General features: G+C 41.6%; 1 protein-coding gene and 1 long non-coding RNA gene across 3 annotated transcripts in view; both read left to right on the forward strand.

Moving 5' to 3' along the window:
- The window catches only part of PPARGC1A (PPARG coactivator 1 alpha), a 344,564-nt gene that overhangs the window by 185,377 nt on the left and 139,100 nt on the right, over positions 1–20,087 (forward strand). The window lies entirely within an intron of this gene.
- The window catches only part of LOC149918268 (uncharacterized), a 41,154-nt gene continuing 21,996 nt past the window's right edge, over positions 930–20,087 (forward strand). For both annotated transcript variants that reach the window (XR_016466494.1, XR_016466495.1), the window contains exon 1: positions 930–967. This is a non-coding gene — a long non-coding RNA (uncharacterized LOC149918268). The remainder of the gene's footprint in view (positions 968–20,087) is intronic.

Genomic DNA, 20,087 nt, shown 5'->3' on the forward strand with positions numbered 1-20,087 from the left:
CTTGCCTTTTTCGTTTAATTTTGAGTTCTTATATGCATTTGTGGGGAGTGGGAGTAATTTAGCTCAAATGAGACCTTATCAGGCTCCAGTAAACCTATAAGCACAGCAATATGCAGGAAGAAGTGCAAGAGACCCAGTAACATCTCATTTACAGGATGGTCCCATTGAATTCATGTTAATGGAAACAGAACACTTAGTAATCACTAGATAGATATTCATATATGAACGTAAGAATTAAATGTGTAGGCTGTATAAATGTATGTGTCTGTACATTTGCGTGTTCATGTAGTGAAATCACATCTTCAAAATATGATAGTACTGAAAACTGGTTCTTTTGGAAAGGGAGATATAGCAATCCCTGCCTGAAGTACTATATAACATTTTCATGTTATTTCTTATTGCGTTTAGAGCACCAATTTGTTGTGGAATTGCCAGTTCCTAACGTAACAGGTGTTTAGCTCTCTCAGATTAATAAAGCAATGAGAAATCTTAAGCCATCATAGTTTTGGGGTTTTGTGTCTTTTGCCTTACTCATGATAGCAGTGGTGGTGGAAACGAGAAAACAACCCTTCAGATTTACTCTTAATAATATTTTTTTCACCTTCTTACAATGCTAAAGGCATTGTCCTCTGTTGATGATTGCCAACAGGGCCTGGTGATCCAGGTTCCACCAGTCTACCCTGTAATTCCAGACCATATTGGGTTTGAAAATGCTGGAAAATTTGATTTGGGCACTGTATGGTAACTGTTGAGTCACAGCCTGAACCACTGATTGAGCACCTGGGGAAAGGACCCATCAGCCCTGTGAGCACAGGTGAAGGCAATTCAGCTGTGTGACCAGAAGGTGTGGAGCCTGGCTGCACCTCTCCTAGACCTCATTTAAGGGCTGACTGTTACTGGGGAAGGTTTTCTAGGCGGATCCTTGCCTTATGGAGTTTCCCTTATGAGCCTCGATCTTAAGAGACAGGTGAGCACTTTTCCTTTTTTCTTTGTAATGCCCTTCTATTGAGCTAGTTCTGCTGTCGTTACACCTCCTGTGTCACCATCCCATTGCGTTGATCTTTCTGATTGTTACAGGAACCTGTAGTGTGCAAGAGTCAGATGTAGCATATCCAGCAGCACTGTTGTATTGTGTTTACTATGAATACCAAATCCTTTCTGATGGTGAAATTTATCAAAAATTGTTTTTCTCTCTTTCTCCCACCCTCAAAGGCTCTGTCTGTCTATCTATCTGTCAAGTTATGGAGGAGGAATGGTCAGTTTTGTTTCCTTAAGTAACTTTAATTTTAATTCTTCTTTTAAGTGTTGTATTTTCAATACAATTATAAGATCTACTTTTGGATGCGTTTTTAACTTTATAAGCATACTTAGTATTTTAAGTATGGCAAGAGGTGTATACCTATAGGGCTGCATAACCCCTCACCAAGCTCCCTATATGGGGACCATCCAGCTGGGGCCACTGTTCTCCATATTATCCTGGCTGCTCTCAAAGGAAATTATGGAGACCCTTTGTAGAAAAGAGATAAAAGAAATGTGGCTTCATAAAATTATCAGCAACTATCCAGAGGCATATCAGGATTGGAATTTTGGTATCAATTGCTTTTTATTTGATTTTGTATCTTTAATTGTTCTTCAAGTTGTGTTACTAACATAAGAAACTATTACGTAGGAGTGTTTGAGGCAAAATTCAGCTTACTCAGAGTAGAGACTGTTAATGAGTACCAGGGAGGTTACGCTTTTGAGTTACTAGTCTGTCATGCTGCTATTTTGTTGGCTGATGTCTACACGCTTTGTGACCCTTACTCAACACCCTACATTGGGTAGGTCATTTGTAGACACTAGGATTTGTGAGGGAGGGATGCGTTGGTCCCGGGCTGCCAGTGATTAGTTTGTCTTTGGGTCTGAGGGTTAGGCCCTGTGCCACTACGGCAGAGTGATTTGCCTTATTTTCATCGTGCCTGGGAAACGTTCTCTCCTTGATGCTCCTCATCAAGTGCACTGAAAGGGGAACATTCCTTGGCAATATGAGACAGTGTCAGCCTTTCTGAAAGCCAGGATCAGTCATGTACTAGTAAGGAGAGAGTCATAGATGCTTCAGGATAATACTAGGTGTCTTTTTGATAATAAAATGCCTAATTAGTGTAAAGAGAAATAGGACCAATGTGTGATATTGTATGGACTGTAGTTTTGGAAATCAAACGCCTTAAGACTTAGGCGAGGGAGAGGTTCTACAAACCTCACTTATTTAATACCCTGTGAAATGCACTGTGCATGCTGTGCTTAGCTTGCTATTGCTCAGTACTTTAAGCCTGTTCATAACCATTCACAGCACTTAAGATCTAAAGATATGCTCATCCTTTGATAGGACAAGGTCAATTATTCTCAATTTATTGCCAGTACCAAAGTGTTTATGCAGTTTTATTTATAAGCTGGGTTTATGTTTTTCTAACATTAAAGTCATTTGATAGTAAAAAAGGGCATTTCATTTGAAGATTACTTGTTCTGTGACATATTTATATATAAAAATGTGCATGTGTGAATTCATATAAATGATATAAACCCTCTCTTTTTTTCCCCTTGGACACCTTTTTGCTTCTCTTTAACCTGCTAAGTGCCTGTTGTGCTATCCTGCACTATGCATGTGAAGCATATTGATGTGTAGATATCTGGGTTCAAGACTAACGTTGTTTAACCAGCCACCTTTTGTCACTGGGAGCTTATTTTTGATCTTACAGTTGTTCAGGCTTTGAGTTTCTTTGCTACACTGCTAGAACAATAACTCCAACCTTTCCTTAATGCTTTCATACCTTCATGCCAGTGCTTCTCCACCACAGTCCATGGAAGAGTAGCTTCTTTTCCACAAATCTTGTAAAAATACAGTTAAGTCCATCCTTGTGTAATTAACCACTTAAGCGTGTGCATAAAAGAAGACAGTGCTGGTTGTCTGGCATGGTAGGAATGAGTTTAGTGAAAATGGTGAGAATGAGCATGGTAGGAATATTTGCTAATGGAAACCTGTGGGTCCCATTGCTCCCAGTCTACCTAAGTTTTTGTCCTGTAACAGTCTGGCTCTTCTAAAACTTTTTTTTTGCAAACGGTTTATTTGACAACTGGCAAAAAATAATTATACAACATTTTTGACTATGCTGTTTGAGCCACTTAGAGAGCAATTTGCATAATGGGAAAAATTCTTTATTGAATAAAGAAAAGGGTAGAGATTGCCAGAGCTCATCTGGTAAGTGTTTTCAATATGAGCTTGTCTGTAAGCATTTATGGAGCTGCTGGGCATCACTATTTGAATGTTGGCTTGCGTGATCGTTTCTCTTTCTCCATTTATCATTCTCTCAAAGTTCTTTAAGGCAGCATCTGAATAAGGAAGGCATTTCTCAAACTTAAATGTTTAAGATTTAAATCTAGTTTTCTGATCATATGATAGTGCTGGGGAACATAAGATGCCCATCTCCCTTGTGTTATCACAGCTTCAATGTTCCCCGAAGAAATAGGTAGCTGGCGCCTTACAGAAATGTCTGCAAAGCTCTTCCCACACTGTTCCAGGCAGAGTTCAGCCTGTGGATCTAATCTCGTTGCTGATTTAGACTCTTGCATAGAAAATGGCTCATGGTTGTTCTTGAAGGAGGTGAACAAATGACTTTGAAATGAAAAAAGGAATAGTTTTAGTTGTGTAATTAGTCTTTGAAGTACGTTCCTCTGTAGTTCAAATGTGGGTATGCAGCCAACATGCAATTCAAAGTTCATGAAAGTTCTGGAATTCAGACATGTTCTTACAAAAAATGTGCTTTTTTTGCCATTTTAAATACTTTCGATGGATGAATCATGCACCTCTCTAGATCCTATCTCCCCTGATGGTATTGCACCAGATTTTGCATTAGTCTTGCTTTGAGTATTGGCTCTTCTTTATTGCTGGGGGTTTTAACAAGGCCTGAATCTTGTTCTGATTTGGGGAGGAGGGCAGGTGGTTGGAAGGTACTGCTGACATCTCCTCTGGCAGATCTGGGCCCTAGCCTTCATCTATCCTGCAGCACCAAGCAGCAGGGGACTCCTGCAGGTGCCTCAGTCAAAACTCCCTCTTCCCTATCCCCCTTCTGTCAGATACTGGTAAATTGCAAACTGAGCTTTTCTGATTCCCAGGGGGTACATTTTAGTAATGCTTCTGGAATTAGGACTAATCACCGTTCGACAACAGGAATGACATGACTTAAATAAGATGTCTTGCTAAGCCCTCAGACTTTAAAGGGAGTGATGCACAGCAATATGGAGTTAGCTCTCGTAGACTTTCCTGATCGCTTTAATTGGAGGACAGAAGGCCTTCAACATTTTAAATAGCTGACAGAAGGATCTATTCCCAACCTTTTCCCTCTAGCTAAACCTGTGATGTGTCAACCCACTCTCCAGGACGCAGACAGTGCTGTACTTTTGACCTTTTACCACGTTTTTTTTTTCTGCAGAATGAGCTGGATTTTCCTTCTTGGCAAAAGAACTATAGGAAGCTGGAAAATCCAAATGAGCTGATACATCTTTTGTTAGAGCTGCTTTATTACTGAGCGTTGGCTTTTTCCTTTTTCTTTTATGACATTTATAATAGGGACACAGTTGTATATTGTTTCTTTTTATATCTTGATTTAGAATTCACTGCAAATACTGTAGTGAAGGATAAGATACTTCACATTTCACATGTTTTGCTATTTTTAATACGGAATTAAAAATATTTGAGGAAATTGATTTTTCAACTAATACTGTGAGTTATAGGAGCTGATAAATGTGAGATTAATGGCTAAGAAAGCAGTCATTTGAGATGGATAATTTAGATTTTTATCATTTATTAATCATAAAAAGTAAACCTGCTGTATAACTAATTTTAGTTTTATCAAGAAGATGAATTGTTCCAGCTAATGAATGTATAGATATTCTATGCCAAAGGCATTTGTAGGAATCTGTTAATCATTTAACTGTGTCATGGCATATGCTTTGTCTTCATAAACCAATTAAAACACATAACTTCCTCTACTGAAATGTGTGTTGGTCTTCAGTGCCTACAGCAAATTAGAACAGCATTTGTCTTAAAACACGCTTCTGTATTGCAGATATGAAAATTTAATGGGCATAGGATCTTCAGGTAGGGAGCATCACTAGGCTGTCATGCTGCTCTCTTCTGAAGGTATTTCTGCTCTCAGCATTGCAAAAGCTGCTCCTGCGGGTGCTGCACATGCTGAAGAATACTTGTCTGCTGAGATTTAGGTGTGGGCATAAACAAGTGGAAGCGTGGCTTAAACCCACAGCTGCCTTGCTGGATGAAGCCTTGGTCAGTGGCAAAAATCAGCAGTTGGTTGGAGCAGGTCCAGGAGATCGGCTGGGACATGGCAGTAGTCGTCATGGATTTCAATAGAGAGGTGACCTCTTTGAGGACTGACTCTAGTGATGGGAAGAGAAGCAATTTGTGGGCGAGTGCTGCAGGTCTGCGTGCACTGCTGTGTGCTAGGAGATTGACTAGGGCACTGAGAGGCTCCCTCACTCATGTGTCACTGTGAGTGGCACCTGAGGGATGTGTTCCTTAACCTAGGTGCTGATGATTTGCTGGGAGGTGGTGGTGCTTTGCCAGATCTGCTCTGTGCAGCTGTGCTGGGCACCAGGCTTTTGTGGGGTTCCTAATGGTGCTTTCAGGGGTTAAACCATAAAATGAGTTGTGATTTTCTGCACTCTGCTGCAGGCAGCATGAGCTGTGATTTCTCTGGGTCTCGGGTCCTTATATATGAAATGGAGCTCCTGCTTCCATTTAAAATCTTTAAGATGGGAACCATCTGTTACTTAACACCTGAGTCAGAAATTGCCTCCCTTGGTCTTACTCCTGGCGAGGGCTTAGAGATGCTGTTGTAATGCAAAGAGTAACCTTGATTGCTGCTGGAGATTTTCCTGCAGACAGCATATGCAGCTGAACCAGTGCTAGAGGTTAGAGGGTAATAATTGCACTCCTGGCTATTTTTAGCCCATCCTAGAAGAGACAGAATTTTTTTAAATGGGTTTTTATATTTAAGGAAATGACAGCTTTCTGGAAAAACTTGAGAGCTGTGACGAAAAACAAGAATTGGGTTTTTTAATCTGGTGGCAGGATTTCTGCATTCTGGCCATTCAGAGCTGTTTGTTTCGTCTTGCTTTTTCTTCCCAGTGAGGTGAATAAAGGAGAAGTGTGAATGTGTTTAGGTTTTATTCACAGCATTGTAGTAATGTCAGAGCAAATACAGATAGAGACGGACAGCTGACAATGGAGAAATCAAAAGACGGCAGATGCTCAAGTAGCCAGCTCCAGCTAATCCAACTCTAAAGCACATTCTGTTTGGCTGGTTAGCAACCTATGTGTTGCTGTACCACCTATACTGTGTTATTTTTATTTATATCTTTAATACATTATCTGTAGGCGACATTATGGGTGAAGCACTGTTGCTAAAAGAGAAGGAAAAATTATAGTTATTGCTATAATAAACAGCTTGAGAATATCTTTTTAAGAAGATTGCAGTAATACAAAAGGAAATAGCATTAGATTGCAACATCAATTATTTAGAACAACGCTCTTATATTCATTTTTTACCCTATTTCGTTCCTCAGAGAGATAAAGTTCCAGTCTTTGGAGTGGGAGGTTTTTGGAGCCACGAGGTGCTTCCTTGGGTCAGGAGACCACGGCTCCCTGCTGCACTGCTCCTGGGGCTGGGTGGGAGCACATCCTTGCAGGCAGGAGCCCCGCTGCCCGGGTGCCAGCGAGGGGAGCCCAGCATCCCTTCCCGGAGAGGGTGCGGTCGGCCCCAGGTTTTCTGGGACTTTGAGGAAAATAGTAATTTTTAGGCCATCTTGCCCTAGTTTTAGCAGGCTTCTGGGAATAAGAAAGGGAAAATGGATCTTTGTAAAGGCTTAAAGAATGTTGCTGAGAGGGAGGGGGTGAAATCAGGTCCTTATGGAGCAGTGAACCTGGTTTATAAATGGAGTGAGAAAATGTAAGTCATTGTGCACTGCTAAATTTGGGGCTTTTGTATGGATATTACTTACTTAGCCAAAGACAGAAACCTTCCCTGAAAAAGAACACGCGGTTGTGCCAGCGAGGTGGGCTCACTGGTCTTACTGGAAGCTAAGGCAAAGGCAGTCAGTGATCCAAAAGAATAAAACATTTTCTTTTCATTTTTTTCTTTTTAATTCTGCCCACATCTAGGAACTGCTTCATAAAATAAAGCCCCTTGTCTGTAAAACATACCAGTAAGCATGTGGGCTGAGAACATCACACTTCCTGGTTATATTAATGTTTGGAAACAATGCTATGAACAACGCACTCAGCAATCGTTTTCTCAGTGAAGGTAAAATCTTCAGTGGCACAAACCTTGTAAAAATAAAGGATATTTTATATAAATGCTGGATGAATACACAAAAGCTATGAATACAGTTAGGGTAGCTGCAGCTGCTTAAAGGTCAGTAAAGCACAGCATTAAACGGCACATTTTGTGCTCCCAGACACGTAACCCGTGATAAATTTTATTCAGTATGTTTCTGAAATATCTACAGACACATTTTCTTCAATAATTCACAATCCTTTAAAAGCTGCTTTTTCTTTTGACAATCGATTGCAGGACGCAGCATCTATAAAAGTTGTGGAGCTGGACATGCGAGGTCAGTTGAATTGCAGGGCAGGTGATGCTGAACTCCCGCAGCAGCTGTTGGAGGGATCTCTTCCTCAGCCCTTCCCTGTGCTGAACTCATGGCCCTGTCTGCAGGGTGTGTACATGGTGTGCTCCAGCCATTTCGTCCCAGGGTGTGTTTTGTTTTTCCCTTCCCTATTGCAAGGTGATGGATTTCTGTGGCAAGTGTGGGAGGGCTCAGGCAGTGTATTGGTGTGGGATATTTAGCGGGAAATGTCATCTCTACCACACGACTTTTTCCTGCTTCTGTTTGTTAGTGTAAAGTCAGCAGAAGTAAATTAGCTGGCAGATTTCAATGGAGACTGTTACCAGCGTCCTCTGCCAGAAACCGAGTGGAGTGCCAAATTAGAATTGATTTCTCAATAAAATTGAGTTCAGCCTCCTCAACATAATCTAAGACAGAATGACAAAATCTCTCTAACTCACTTTTTAATTTTATTATTTTCGGTCAGTTTTGTTCTTGGATATTTTTGCTGCCCTAATTGCTGGTTATTATCTCCTTCCTCGAATCTTTTAGCTTGTCCAGGCGAATAAAATGTCATCTTGCTTTTATGTGCAGTTCAGGACAGTAAGGGAAGGGACATCTGGTCACCTTCTCGCCCCTCTTCAGCTTCTCCAGCAGCAGAGCCAGCCGTGCTCTGAGTCAGAGGCTGAGAACACAACAAGCTGCTTACAGTCCTATCCTCATTTCTCCTTCCCACTCACAGCACGTTGCTTTGGGAACCACCAACCAACCTAATTAAAACAAATTTTTCCTATTGCGGGAGCAATTCCCCAAATGCTCCACCTCGCCAGAATCATGCTGTGTCTGCTCAGTTCACTAACTCCATCCAGCTCCCGAAGAGGCTCATCCTGCTGTAATGAAAATCAATATCTTCTAATATGGCTTTAATTCTTACATTCATTGTATTTATCACATATGCTTCTAGGGAACCTTGTGTCATATATGGAAGTGAAAAAATGTCTTCTTTATGGAGGACATGCACAGTAAGTGACTTCTGAAATGTTAGCAAAGCCTGTTACATGACCCAGTAAGATAGCTATTCAGAATTGAAGCAGGATTTTTAAGTGGGGAAGCGCACATGGGGACACAAGATGGCAGCACTTGAAGTACTGCAATAGCTCTGGAAGCAAAACCACTGCTTGGAACGTGCTGGCTTGGTTTCTCCTGTGAACAAGGCATTGTGCTCACTCAGGCATGATGCTTTGTCCAGCCTTGTGGAAAGCAAGATTTCAGAGCGCTGTGATAACAGTTCTTGTATTAATTTTTCTGAACACTGAAATCTTCCATCTCTCAGCTCATTCCCCAAAAATCAAAATATTACATGGGTTCATGAAGTACCTCATGTTCTACTGGGCACACCTGTGTTTGAAAGTGTTCATCTGCTCTTGCTTGTATGATGTTTGAGAGTTTTAAAAACCTATAATTTTTGGGTTAGACTGCATGTGTTTATTCCAACACAATTTTGACAAAAGCAGTGCTTCAGAGGAGTGCTGAGCAACATGGTAGGTCAATTGCATTCCTCAAACTGCTTCTCTTTCTCAGCTTTTCAGCTTTGTTCCTGCCCCTTTAGGTCTGCAATCTTAGCCTTTTCCTTCCATCAGGATGCCTTGTGTCTGCACCACCAAAACCAGCTGTTTTCTCTCTTCTACTGGTATTTGCAGTTTTGTGCCTATTCTCACTGACCATATGAGTGCGAATGTGACTCTACACCATTTTGTTTTTATTTCCCATGTGAGATTAGTAGTTCTTGGAGTATTCGTAATAGCCTCAGTGCCCCTCTGCTTCTTCAAGCCTGCTGGTAGCTAGGTGTCTCCATGCTGGATTGTCCTTTCTTTCTCTTTCCCACCTTGTTCTTGGTTTTTCTCTTCCTCCCTTTATTCTCCTTATTTCTCTCTCTGCTTATCTGCACTTAGACCACTAATACTGCTTTGCAGATATTTACTACTAAATCTTGAATAGAATTGGAAGTATGCAATGCTTACTGCCAGTTTTATTTGTGAGACCATACTATGAGCTAGAAATGAACTTGTTGACATTATGTGTGCAGATACCAAAGCACCATAGCCTATGAAGGGAGGAAGTGCTAGGTCTTCAAGCACTCAGGCATCCAACAAATCATTGCACCATATGCTTTATTTTAAGCATGTAAGTGATCCTATGTACATCTGTTGGACATAGGGGATGTCCTTAATCTTCAGTGTTTTCTTAATTTGGAGGTTTGTACTCCAAACCCAAAACCCATGAGTTGATTAGAAAGAACAACTGAAACACTGGCTAACTTTATAAAAGAAAGGCTTGCACTAGGAGGAGGAATGCTGTTTGCGGTTGTAAAATGTGGAGGTCAGAGCTCTGTCCAAAGGTGTGATTGTCTCTCCTGAATGTATGTGCAGACTGGCTGGTGGATTACATGTGTGTTGTCTTTCTGTGCTCTTACCTGTTACCTTCTGTCCAGGATGTTCATTGATTAAGTCAAAGGCTGGGAGGGCCAAGAGGTTGGTGTAGTGTACACATCAGCAAGCTCAGAGACCCTTTCATCACAATGGGTTTGTCCTGAGATCTTCTAAGTGGCAGTACGGGTTTAGATCTGCCATTTCTTCATTTTTGCCCCTTTGGCTGAACAGAAGAAATGGATGAACTGACATTTTTGAGAGGGGTCTTCTGGCAGTTGTTTGGGCTGAAACTGTTCAGTGCCAAGGTTGTTTTCATAAGAGAGCTAGCCCTGTCTTTTGCCAGGAGGATGTAATTACCTATATTTATTAATTGGGGAAAAAAGTTAAAAAGAAAAACAGGAGAATGGGGATTGGCAGGTTGTGTTTTTGGTAACTGAGAGCTTATCCATGAGAGAGTTTATAGTGGCATGTGTGGGGTACAGCAACAGAGAAAGAAGTGCTAGGTCATCCTGCCCTCTTCTCAGGAATATGCATATCCCCTTGGTAGTACAGGTTTATTTGCAGGCATGCTTTGTCCCTGAGTCACGCTGATTGGGGAGGGAGTGTTATATATGCAAAAGTAAAACTAAAATATACTGGGGTGCTTTGTCTTCCAGAATTTTCAATATTTCCCCAAACTACTTTGTGTGAGTAGGCTTGAACATGTCAAGCGCTATATACACTGTGTGCTAAGCCTCATTATTATTTAGTGTTTTATTTACTATTAATATATTTTTTAGCAAGCATTGGGACTTTCAAGTCTTCCTTTGGGAAGCTGTTGTACATTCTCATAGATTTCACTGTCAGAGTTTTTACTGATAGCTTATATTTTCCTTTCCTTAATTGCTGCCTGTTACTTCTTGTGTCCTCTTGTACCTAATTATAAACATTACAACATCAATTTAGGAAAAATATCAGGAGAGGTTTCACAAGGGTCAGTGCTGATCACAATATTGTTTAATACTTTCCTAAACAATATATACAGAGCAATACAATTTGGAGATGATGCCAAATTAAGAGGGATCATAAACGCAGTGGAAGGCAGAGGGAGAGAGATAACAAAAGGATGTTGAGAGTTTAAAGAACTGTGCAAAAATTAACAAGATGAGATTTAATTTAGATAAAATACAAGGTCATACACTATGGGAGAAAAATACCAACTACAAAATGGAAGATGCTGGTTAGAAAACAGCAATAATGGTGATGTATTTTACATTTATGTAGCTGCTTTCATCTTGCAGAGTCCCAGAGAGCTTTACAAATTAAATAAATTAATATACAAAATGCACATAAGGATTATTTTGTTCTCCTGTGAGACTTCTCCTTTGTTGGTGCAGACTATGACAGCTACTCAACAGGACTCTGCAGTGGTATGCAACAGTTCAGGACAAAATATTACAGATCCCCTTGAAGTGGCAGTAAAAGTTACAGGAGCCAGAATTTGTGCAGGGTGCTGTTTAAAACTGTTTCTCTGATGAAAACTGCCAGAACACTTTTTTTTTTTTTAAGCTGCAGATGATCAAGATCTTGGTTTTACATCTGTCTTCACATTTACTGCAGTAACGCAGAGATGAGCCCACTGAATCACAATGGGCACGGATTGTATGAGGGTTCATTGTGGGAGACGGTCATAAAAAGAGGGTTTTTTCTTTTTTTTTTTTTTTTACTGAAATAGGCAAATATACCTGGCCTATTTATTAAAAAGTGAAGGGCTCAAGATGCAAAACATTTTCTATAGATATATGCGAGTTGTTCATTTTTAAAAAGAGAGGTACGTTTAACTGGAGGATATATAAAACCAGCGATGGGAAAGAAAGGCACATGGTGCTGAACTGGCTCTGGTGGGCTCTTGCAGAAATAGGGAGACAGAAGTAAAGACATAGCAGAAGGACAGGATGGCACAGGATGGGGTGAGGATGAAACACCCAGGAAGGGGTAAGGTTGGTTTCTTTAACAGCTCCCACGTTGCTCAGTGTGACCGCATTCTTCAGTGAATATTCTTTAAATGGTGGTATTTCAGAAGGACATATCAGGTTCATGAGCACTACTCTTCTTGATTCCCCCATCCTGCCAATATTGGACAATATCATGAGATGGATGCAGGGTTTGAGTTTACTCTTGTACAGCTGTGAATCTCAGTTGGGTGGCACATCCCAAGTTAAATGGGGGAGCAGCTGGGCTCTGAAAAGTGGATACAGGTCTTGGAGCCTGACAGAGATCTGTGTGCCTCTGCACTGGCCAGGACCACGACAGTGTGGTCCCCAGAGGGACAGGTTGCTGGCAAATGTGTGTGTGGTTTGGTGGTACTGGTGTGGGCAGCATACAGCCAGCCCTCCAGGGATATGGAAGTTTGGTATCCAGGTCTGGTAGCTCTGATACAAACTGCATGAACTAAGGTCATTACCTGGATACAAACAAGTCATATGGTCCTAGCAGACTGATGGGGCCCTAATTAGGAGTGACTCACACTGAGAGCCATTGCAGCAATCCTTGTAAAGCACCATTTACCTTCCAGGAGGGCTTTGCAGTTGGCAACGGTCTGTGAGAGTGCAGGTCCCTCTGAGTGCAGGTTCAGTACTTTAACCTGCTGGGCCAAATGTAAAGTTCCTGTGTTGGATTTGCCTTTTTGCTTTATTTTCTTCTGCTGTGGCATGTGGTAATATGGGACTCAAACCTGGAATAATTAGGGCAGTTTTCTGTTGCAGTACCTGTTTGAACCTGTGCTCCTTTAATCTGCCACTTCTTATTTTTCTTTTCTAAAAAAAAAAAAAAAAGCAAAGAATTTGTTCTTTCCCCCAATTATTTTCAGTGCTCAGTGTAAGGGGTAAGGTTTCTACGTTCATTTGACTATTTTGGTCCTGCTAAGTGCTTGGATTTGTAACTGTCCCGTGCGACCCGGAAAAGTGAATTTAGGCTGACATACCAATTGCAGAGTTTTTAACGTTTGGTATCCAGCAGTTGGTTCACATGCTTTCTGTGAGCATTGCCAGTGTGGCCTGTTGCAGAGCCCTGTGCCTGCAGCAGATGTACCAGATGCACGGCAGTCGCTGGGCCTGATTTTTCCACTAGTCTGCTCCTTGTTTTGCTACTTTCAGCTGTGCCACGTGCCTTCATTGTTCTTTGGCAGCATCTTTGCATCCGCTTTGCACAGATTTGAGTGACTATACAGAGTGCAAGCTGGTGGAAAATGCTGCTTCTGTTCTGTGCTCCATCTTAAGTGAGACACAAGCCAGCACTCTCATGGTCTGCTGAGTGTAAATCTGCTACTTTCAGATGAGCTAAGACGGAGTCTTCCCATAGCTAAGCTACTGTGAATCATGCTAAGAATGCTTCAGGTATTTTCCCTTCTGAAGATGGCCCTGCTGTTTCTGTGTGGCTGGATTTTGGCTTGTGTTGAGCAGTACAGAATCCTGATGGCTTACAGCCTGGGCTCGGGAAGTCTTAGGTAAATTGCTTCCAACAGTCATGGGGGCAAAAAGAATGCAAAATGTATAAAAGATCTTAAAAGATCTCAAGGAGAAGGGAGGGCTGGCCCACTGTGCTGTTTAGCTCTGCATTTGGCTGTACTTGTGTATGGAGCAGCTTGGGGCTTGTTTTTGAGCACTGCACTTAAAAAAATAAAACCTGCTCTTAAAGACTCTTTTTGAGGGAGCAGTCAAGCCAGTATCTCATTTGCTTTTTATTATGACCAAAGAGTAGTTAAAACTGGACAAGCAGGAAACAACGCAGTCAAAGGACAGACTTTATTTCCCCCAGTGCAGCAGAAGTGCTGGCTTCGGTCTTACTGCCATTTTGCTTGATAGAGCTGGAGCACTTGAGTTATGGTGACATCTATTAGAATTCAATTAGTGGTAGTTCACTGACCCAAATTAACATTCTTTGTTAAACTCAAGTCAGTGTATATGTATGCTGTTTCCAGGCCAAACAGACCTGCATAGAAAAGAGGCTCCGAATCTCCGAGCTTGTTGGCAGCGTCTTACTGACTGGATGCAGTGTACAAGCTTGTGTCACACCAGTGCTTTAGGCTTGCTAATAGAATTGCACTTGTCTGTGGTTTGTAATTAAACTCTGCAGATCTCTGAGTCGAGGTGAGTGGGAAGAAAAGGACAGTGGAGAAAATGCTGTGGCGATTTGGGGACACCTTTGGTAGTGCTCAGCTCCTGAATTTGATGCTGTCAGCTTTGATTTTGAGGCTACATGAGCCCACTTTGCTTTGTTCACTAAACCCTGAAGGTGCCTGGTTCATGCACTGGTCTTTTTTCATGAGTAACTTTGTCAGCGCCCAGCCTTTTTCAGGCATGGCTGTAATAGAAATAATACTGTTGTAGCCAGGAATTGTCAGTTAGCATCAGTAGAGAAAACTGAAGGGAATTCCCACTTTGTTCCTTTACCAGGCTCTACCTGCTCTGTGATTTGAAATACCCTTCATGTAGTTGTGGTTTCCCCACAGTTGTCAAAAAAGCCACTGCATGATACCTACCTATTTGTGCAGCTTGGGGATTTTTGGTGTGATTGTGTGGCTTTATCCCCCTAGGAAGGAATGAATCACTAGCTGTGACCAACTGTGGTTTCATCTGAAAAGAAAACATGACTTATTAGCAGATAGTGGTTAATGATTGATTTTTAAAGGGAAAAAAATCAGTTTATGATATTTTTCAGACTCTAGTTCTACACTGACATTTACACTAAGACAGTGGGCAGAGATGTGTGAGTCTGGATCTGTTCCCAGGTGTCACTTCGAGTAGTTTAAACTGTCAGTGAGAACCTTAGAATAGTCAGCTTCATGCATCTCATGGAGATCAGTCATTATATTTCACATTTTAATTTTAATGGTGGCTGATGTACGTGTCAAGAGCAGTTGAGGCATTTGGGCATTGAACTTATGGATATTTTTTCTCATTTAATAAGTTTTTCTCTCACGATGCACTTAACTATAAGACTACATTCACTCCAGGTGTGAGTGAACATTACCTGTATATGCTGGATTTGAATTTGACCCATAACGAGCAAGTGCTATTGGGAATGCAGTGATGTTCCTTCATTCTCTGAGCTTGTTTTCTGTTTGGTAACTTAGATATACACATTTTAAATTTATTTTGAATGCACCAATTCCTGTGGAAAAAAATCAGCTAAATACATGTCAGCTTCCATAGAGCACACGCTTCTGATGCTGACTGTGCCTGGTACAAGGTAAAACTTCAGAAAATCTGTTTCCAATATACTTGAAGGCATTTACTTATCAGCAGCACAGATGGCACTTGAAATGCTGAATAATAATTGTTAAGAGCCAAGGTAGATGATGGTGCAAATGTAAAAGCAGGTGCAGGAATTACAGTCTGTACGGATTGCACCACTTGTATGTATAGTTGATAAAAAATTTACATGTGCAAACTCTGTTTTACTGCTAAAATGATCAGCTGATGTGCTTATTTGTCAGCATGATTATTGGAGCAGAGAGGAGGGCAGCTGGCTGCAGAGGGGATGAACTTACTGGAAACTCCAATTCCTGCAAGCCCTGCTTGGGAGTGAAAGGTGAAGGAATGTGCTTCGTGACCACAGAAGATTCAGTGACCTTTAAGGCACTAAAATCAAACTGCTTCTTGATTGTGTGAAATCTCACTGATGTGGGCACCAAAATATTGGTCCTCCTTTGCTCAGCTTTTTCTGGGCAACCTTCATGAGCCTTATGCAGGTACGTGTGGTGCACTGGAGTCTGGGGACAGCATGACTGTAGTGGAAAAATCTGCCCAACCTGAATCAGTCCTGAGTTCAAATTAGATGGCACCATGGGCATTCCTGATTTTGGTTTTTCTTTTCCATATTTCTATATAACTTAACACATGCCCCTGTCATGTGATTCATGAAAATACTACAGGTTTTGAAAGTACCCTTCTTCAGTCTCTAGCAATGAGTATAGGTGAACCTCGTGAGGCTAAAGCCAACTGCAAGGCCTTGCACCTGGGTCATGACAACTCCCACTATCAGTACAAGGTGGGAGATGAGATGACTGAACATAGTCCTGCCAGAAGGAATTTGGGGGAACTGGTGAATGGGAAGCTGGACATGAGCCAGGAATGTGCCCTTGCAGCCCAGAAAGCCAATCATATCCCGGGGATGCATCAAAAGCAGTGTGGCCAGCAGGGCAAGGGAGGTGATCCTTCCCATCTGCTCTGTGCTGGTGAGGACTCCCTGGAGTACTGCATCCAGATGTGGAGTCCTCAGTACAGGAGAGACATAGACCTGTTGGAGTATGTCCAGAGGAGGGCCACAAAAATGTTCCAAGGGATGGAACACCTCCCTACAAGGACAGGCTGGGAGAGCTGAGGCTGTTCAGTCTGGAGAGGAGAAAAGAAAGAGGGAGATCAGAGCAGTGCCTGAAGAGGGGCTATAAAAAAAAAAAGGGGACAGGCTCTTGAGCAGGGTCTGTTGTGGAAGGACAAGGGGAAATGGTTTCCAACTAAAAGAGGGGAGATTTAGATTGACTATATTGAAGAAGTTGTGGTGTTTTTTTGTTTGTTTGTTTTTTACAATAAGCAAAGTAAAGTAAAAATAAGTGATGGGGCACTGGCACAGGTTGCACAGAGAGGCAGTGGCTCTGTCCCTGGAGACTTTCAAGGTCAGACTGGATGGGGCTCTGCGCAACCTGATCCAGCTGTACGTGTCCCTGTTCAGTGCAGGGTTGTGAAGGCCTGACTCATCTGGCTGGCTCTGGTAGCCTGCAAGATGGACATGGGAAGACAGGAAGAAGGATGTGGAGGTATGAGGCAGCAGTAAACACGTGGGGAAGCAATGAGCGTGCTGGGAAGCATGATGGATGGAGGTATCAGTTCACTAGCAACTTAGCTCTTGCCAGGTTTTATGTGGGCATCACAGTAAAGGAGAGGTTTAAGTGATAATGTTGTGCTGGCACTTGTCGTGGGCTGAATCTCAGCTGACGCTGTACGTTACAGCAACACAGCCTTTGCTGAGACCTTACTTGTGTAAAAATTCACAAGGTTAATCATGAGCGGTCTTTTTTTCCTTTTTTTTCCCTGGTATCAACTGGTCATCTTGCTGTCTTTTGAGGAGTAAAATGGCAGTATGTTTTGCTGCAAAGACGGCACCTTTCCAAGACTGCAGCCGATTGCTGCCCTCAGCAGCGCATCCTTCATCACATCCTTCCCTCACACCTTTCTTCTGAGTCTGGCCTTTGCTCCTCAGAGGCTGCAAATTTCTCCTGTTTGAGCTCTGTCCTACGTATTCATTTCTTCACTGATGCCATCTGCTATGGGACCCTGTTCATTTGCATCATCCTCACCTCTCTTCTGATGGGAGCTAGCAGGAAAAATTCAGACTGTGTCTGGAGACTCGATCCCTCCTGCTGTGCTCCAAGGGCAGCGCCTCCTAACTGAGATATATGCATTTTACATTTATTTTCAATGCATCAATTCTTGTTTACTCTCTGCCACCAATTTCTGCTGAGTAACTGACACCGAGCCCCGCAGCTGGTGAAGTGGTGGTGGTGGTGTGGCAGGGCCTGGCTGTCATTTGTCAGGCTGGAGCTGGGATCAATCTCGCTTTCTTGACACTGTAAATGGAACATCTCTTTTGCCTCGGTTTCTCATATCTCTGTATATTCTCATCAACGTAGAAGAAGATGGAAATCTGAATGAGTGAAATTAACACTGCTGTAAGACATTTTAAATCTTAATTTGAGGCCAATTGGTCATAATTTCTGCCTGTTTCCTAATAAAGTAGGCAGACATTGTGTGAAGTAATCCCTTGTTGTTGTTGCTTTTTACAGGTGATATTAAAAATATCGGTGTCTGCAGAGTAGGTAAAATAACATCTTAGTAGTCTACGTTCTGTTCAGGGGTCGATACAGAGTTGCATTTGTTCTGTGATGCAGAAAATAATCTGTTAAAGAGAAGATACCTAGGTCTGTAACCTATACTGAAAAACCACTGGATTAGTGAAGAACAAGAGTTTGGATATAACATTGAGGCTGGAGAAGAATTAATAAAAATTTAAAGAGAATTTTAAATGAAGAATAGGCAGCTTCCTTCATCAGAAAAGTCCAATGATAATGAAATAGTTTGTGCATCCAAACACATGTACAGGGTGGGTGAAAAACATCTTGAGAGCAGCCCTGAAGAGAAGGATTTGGAGGTTTGGGCTGATGAAAGACTCACTATGAGCCAACAATGTGTGCTTACAGGCCAACTGTATCCTGAGTTCATCAAGAGAAGAGTAGGCTCCAGGATACCTTACAGTGGCCTTCCTGAAGGGCCTGCAGGAAACCTGGGGAGGGACTTTTTATAAAGGCATGCAGTAACAGGACAGGGCAAATGACTTCAAACTAGGAGAGGGTAGGTTTAGACTAGATATTCTTTACAGTGAGGGTGTTGAGACACTGGAACAGGTTGCCCAGCAAGGTTGCGGATGCCCTCTCCCTGAAAGCATTCAAGGCCAGGCTGGATGGGGCTGTGAACAGCCTGGTCTAGTGGCAGGTGTCCCTGCCTATAGCAGGGAGGTTGGAACTGGATGGTCTTTGAAGTCCCTTCCAACCCAAACCAGTCTACGATTCTATGATTTTGCTATTTTGATTGGATTCAAAGTTTTCATCAGAGTTTTGTTTTTTGCACCAAATGTCTACAATCTCAAGAGCGTATCAATGCCTTGTGTTGGAGTAATTAGTCTGCATTTTAGGTTTATTAGTGGACTGACTAATGTACTCTTAAAAAGCTTTATTTGGAAAAAAAAGTCAATATCTGAAGCCAATAGAGCTCTTGAGAGTTTGTGCCCCATATACATTCACACATAGAAAATCATGTTATCAATTTTCATTTGACTTTTAATCAATTACAGTGACAAAGAGATGATTTGAAGTCAATTTTCTGTTGGTGGTAAATTAGTATTTGATCACAGATGTTTATTCTGGTGACTGCTTTCTTTTGTAAAAGCCTTGAAGAACTAGTTTACAGAGACTGATACTTCTCAATTTCAGGTGATTAGCAGGTTTTTCTGTACTTTGCTGCTTTTAACAGTGTGAGGGATATGCTTCTGCTTGACTGTGACTGGGAACTTCATATGACAAACATGGATTTTAGCATGAAAGCTTGGCATTGACTTAGAAGTGCTAGTCTTTGAATGGAGATGCTCCTTTTCAGTGGTCCGGTGCTAAATCAGTTCTCAAAACAACAGACTTTTCCATCCATCTGTTCAGATCTGTAAAATAAATGCTAACAATAGCTTTTAACCAAAAGAACATTTTGATTCCTACTTATTTTTAAGGAACAAAAGAACATTTTGATTCCTTCTTATTTTTAAGGAGCAAAAGACAAAAGACAAAAAGAAGAAAAAGCTATAAAAATAAATGTGAAAATAAGATATGGAAGTTCTTTGCAAGAAAGTCAAAGAATCAATCCTGAAAGCATTTCTGTATGCCCCTTCTTTATTTATCTGCTGTTTAAAATAGATAGGCCAAGACTTTCCGCTCTCTATTCATACAAGAACGATTCTTGAGACCACAGAGCAGGCAGTGTGGAAAACTACTCTGTCATCTTTTGGCTTTGCTGGGTGGGATTCAGAATGTTGTTTGGATGTTTAAAATCACATAAATCCAAGCTTAAGACCAGATATTGAAGTGGTCAGTGCTCTCAAAAGCAGCCAGATTTTCTAACGATGCAGTTCTTGTTTAAATTCTGGTATGCATTGCTGGAGAGCAGGTGCTAAATGCTGGGATTTTTTTCTTTGTTTGAAATCTGTGTGTCATACTAAGGACACTGAACATTGTTGAGAATCGAGCCATAGAAAAATGCTGCATCAAATGCAAACCGTAACACACACAACCCAAACCCATCATATAAATCAGCCTAAATCATCAAAGCGATAGATCAAACAAATGCCTCAAAATTCAATTCTCTCTCTCCTGTCATTCTCCCCAAATGCTTTGCATAATACCCTGAAGATCAGCAAACA

This window comes from Phasianus colchicus, chromosome 4 (assembly GCF_987193195.1).
Source record: "Phasianus colchicus chromosome 4, bPhaCol1.hap1.1, whole genome shotgun sequence".
NCBI lineage: Eukaryota > Metazoa > Chordata > Aves > Galliformes > Phasianidae > Phasianus > Phasianus colchicus.